The sequence below is a fragment of the Triticum aestivum genome, chromosome 1B (assembly GCF_018294505.1).
Source record: "Triticum aestivum cultivar Chinese Spring chromosome 1B, IWGSC CS RefSeq v2.1, whole genome shotgun sequence".
Classification (NCBI taxonomy): Eukaryota; Viridiplantae; Streptophyta; class Magnoliopsida; order Poales; family Poaceae; genus Triticum; species Triticum aestivum.
The window spans coordinates 532,918,739-532,922,874 of record NC_057795.1 but is presented as its reverse complement, the minus strand read 5'-3'; the positions used below and the strand labels follow the sequence as shown (position 1 = coordinate 532,922,874).

The 4,136-nt window shown below is 46.5% G+C and overlaps 1 pseudogene; it reads left to right on the top strand.

Annotated features, from left to right (window-relative positions):
* Positions 1-1,368: 1,368 nt before the first annotated feature.
* LOC123094004 (uncharacterized) lies at positions 1,369-2,709 on the top strand (annotated as a pseudogene).
* The last annotated feature ends 1,427 nt before the right edge of the window (positions 2,710-4,136 follow it).

The following is a 4,136-nucleotide window of genomic DNA, read 5'->3' as shown; positions in this document are numbered from 1 at the left end:
CTGCCCACCGTTTTCTTGTACGTGGCGGTGGAGACGGCGGCGTCCAGCCATGCAGACGAGGCATGGGTCGAGCCGGGCACACGGCGAGGTGCACTAGCAGAGGCGGGGGCGATTTTTTGCTACTGAGATGCATGGTGTGGGATTGATCGTTCATGTTCTCTTTTCCTTTTTAACGGGAGATGGATGCGATTTTTTCACGAGGGGAGAGATGCGACCATGTACAGATTCCATAATAAATTAATTATGTCCATAACGGGAATTCTTTATAATGCGTTAAGATTTACGTGTTAGTTTTCTTAATAAAGAAATGCACTGATGTAGGGATCGATTGATTCGGGTAAGGAAAGATAGATTTGTGATCTTTTGTATGTTAGAAAATTAGTGGTTTGTAAGGAAAGAGTGGAGAGAAAAAGAACCAATGCGACCACGTATAGATTCCATAATAAATTAATTAGGTCCATAACGGGATTTGTTTACAATGCGTTAAGATTTACGTGTTAGTTTTCTTAATAAAGAAATGCACTGATGTAGGGCGCGATTGGTTCGGGTAAGGAAAGATAGATTCGTGATCTTTTGTATGTTAAGAAATTATTGGTTTGCAAGGAAAGAGTGGAGAGAAAAAGAACCAGTGGAGGTGGGAGGAGGACAAAAATAAACCGTACGAGGCTACCAACTGCTCCATTAGGAGTAGAGATTGTTTGTGAAAATAACATGCGACGACGACTTAGCGAGCGGATCCCCTTAAAAAAGACATAGCGAGCAGATTCCCTTAAAACTGGTAGGAATGGATACGATTGATGACGTTGATAAATAGTGGTGAATGTTGGCCTAATTTACTATCATCATGCATGGAAACGAATCATCAAGAAAAAGAATACTTCCTATTACTACACTCATAGGAAGCTTCCTAATCTCTGCTACCAAACAGTTTCTCCCCAAACAAGGAAGGAAAGTTATGGACATGATTCGAAAGGAAACAAACGTTATGAAGATTAATTAGTTTAGATTTGATCTTTAGAGATTGATTGTGATTGATTCTTTTACATAAAAACATTACTAAATAATTTGCGACAGTATAAAAAGTTCTGATTCGTTCAGTTTTTTTTGTTGTGTGAGAGGGTGAAGTGAAAATAAACCGATGAAGTGGGGGAGGTAACGAAAAAAATCTACGACAGTTAACCTACGAAAAAACCCGAACGAAAGTGGTGGAACGCAAAAAACCTGGAAGCGAGACTACCAACTGCTCTATTAGAAGTAGAGACTAGAGCGAGAAGGGCTGCCTTGTTGCGGTAGCGGAGGGAGCACGCTACCCCTCCTGTTCTGGCTGGTGGGCCCATCCCCTGCAGCCGGATCTGCCAGGCGCCGCTCGCTGCTCCTCCAACCTTTCTTTCCTCTCCTCCCCAAGAATTCTCACCTCCGGCCTCACACTCGCAGCGAGAGAGAGAGACGAGCGGAGCGGCGGCCATGGCGCGAGAGCTGAGCAAGGAGAACCTGGAGTTGGTCCTCATGCAGGCCATGATGGCCGCCAAGAACGTGCGCACGCAACGCGACCGCCTCCTGGAGCTCCACCGCCGCCTGGAGCGCCACCGGGCCGCCCCCGCCCCCACCCCTGCCGACGCCGAGGCCAGGCTCGGGCAGATTGCCTCGGACGTCTTCAAGGTCTACTACCTCGGCCTGGATCCCGGCGCCAGGATGCTCTCAGTCTGCCTCGACACCGCCGTCAAGAACCGCGCCGTCTCCGCCGTCAACATCGCCTTCGCACTCCTGCCCGACGAGCAGCTCTACGACGCGCTGCTCGCGCAGAAGCTCCCGGCCCGCCCCACCACCCAGCCCCAGGCCATCGCCCGCGTCGAGTCCGCCATCTTGGCCGTCAAGATGCTCGAGGAGCACCACCTCCCGCGCTGCGTTGAGTGCCTCGTCGGCGGCCAGGCGCCCAGGCCCCCGTCCCCGGCAAGCCCCGCGACCCGGTCGCCGCCGCCACCGAGAGCCTCGCCAAGGCCGATCTGTCCGACGACCCGGACGCCACCGCCAAGACCCGTCACGTAGCCAGCGACGGCGACGTGGACAAGGCGCTCGACTACCTGTGCCGCGCAAACCGGATCACGGCCCTCGCCATCAAGCACATCGACCTCGCCGTCGCCGTCCTCTCCCGCTTCCTCGACCGCAAGGAGCTCGCCCGCCTCGCCAAGTTGACAGACCGTGGCGCCTACCTAGGAGTTGAGGTCCGCTACCTTCCTCTTTTCTTCCTTCCTCCCTACTTCCCTAGGTGTACCGGCGGCACGAGCATCAATCTGACAGTCCGATTCATCTCACTGCAGATTAGCCAGCCCACTACTTCACCTGATCCATCGACGCCGTCGACATGGGACTGAAGGGTGGTGGGATCCCTTTTGAAGCCATGCTCCTCCTATCACTCATTTAATTACTTCATCTATCATCTTCAATCCATATATATGCAGACTTGTGGTTTCAGTTCAGTTTTGTCAGATTTATTCAGTGCTATGCTACTACTATCTGTGTTTAACTAAATCCTGGGAGGCCGTGGCAATTTATGTTACTACCTCTCTCTTAGTTTACAGGGCGTGCATGTACCCCTAAGTCGTCAATTTGACCAACCTAATACAAGTCATATATTACAAAAAATATACCAATATAAACTTCAGATGTTCTATTTTCAAAAGATATAATTTTTGTGTTATATAGTTTATATTAGGGTGATAAAATTGGCAACCTAAGTATACGCGTAGGACTTGTAAACTGAGACGGAGGGAGTAGCTTCATCTATTAGGGGTAATCAATGTAGTAGTGTAATGTTGAACTGCATCTTATCTATGGGACGATCAAATCGAATCGCGGGAGGTATCTTAATTAATCAGCTTCATCTGTCGTACTAGTACAATGTCGTAGCTGCATCTTGTTCATGGATGATCAAATTGAATTGCATGACAAAATGGTGATTTCGGGCGTGTTATAATCATGTTTTGTGATGCCACTTTTTTATTCCGGTCTTATACTCCTAGCAAGGATAGCAAGATCTCTTAATGGCGTGCATCCCCCATTTGGGAATCGTGTTTTCTTCTGCATGGTGTTTGTGATGATCCATATATAGTCACCAACATCTTTGTAATTTTCCTACATGCTGGTTATCTTGGACGGGAAGCATTGACCAGGCACGATTTGCTTGATTTCCCCGTTAATTCAGACCTTCTGCTTCTGCATTGTGTTATTTTAGAATGAGGTAAACACCCGGCCTATTCTGCCTTGTGTTATTATGTGTGGTGTGCTGATGTCCTTAATTAGTTTGAATCACTCTATCAGTCGCTCTGTTCATCTATGCTCTCTAGTTCATGTAACCTTTTGATATCACTTCAGTTGGGCCAGTTTATTCTGCTGCTAATATCTGTGTTTAATACTTTAATTTCGGGAGAACCATGACTATCTTCATTAGGGGTAATGTTGATATGCATCTTATCTGTGGGACAACCGAATGGAGTTGCAGTTTCAGCGCATGTGAAAATTGGGATTTTGGACAAGCTACAACCATGTGTCTGGGATGGCATTTGCTTTGATCATAGGATAGTAATCTGGATTAATGTTGTTTGCATCCTCAGTTGCTATTTTTTTAAATGTTCATTCCTTAATCTTGTTCTGCATGGCGTAAGAGTTATATATGTCCTTTATGGTTGTGAATTGTGATAACTGATCCACAGTCACTGAGAAACTCATGATGGACTGCATCCTACATTTGCTGGTTGTTTGGGAGGATGCATGAGGCACATTATGATGACCCTTTTCCAGCATGTTTAGTAATCTGCTCCTCATATTGTTTAGTATGTAATCTTCTCCTCATGTACACTTACGGTTGTACATGCGCAAGAAATTTACACTTATCTTAGCTGCATCTAATTTCTGGACAATTCAATCAAATTGAACATGACAAAATTGGGATTTCCAACGTGCTACTGTCTGTTTTAATCATGTTTTGTGATGCCATTTTATTTTGTTCCGATCACGTGATAGCCATCTATACTAATGAAGTGCATTCCCAGTTTATGAATCGTGTTTCTTCTGCATGCTCCTCCTATCAGTCGTTTAGTTCATGCAACCTTATGATTCTTCTGCATGCTCCTCCTATC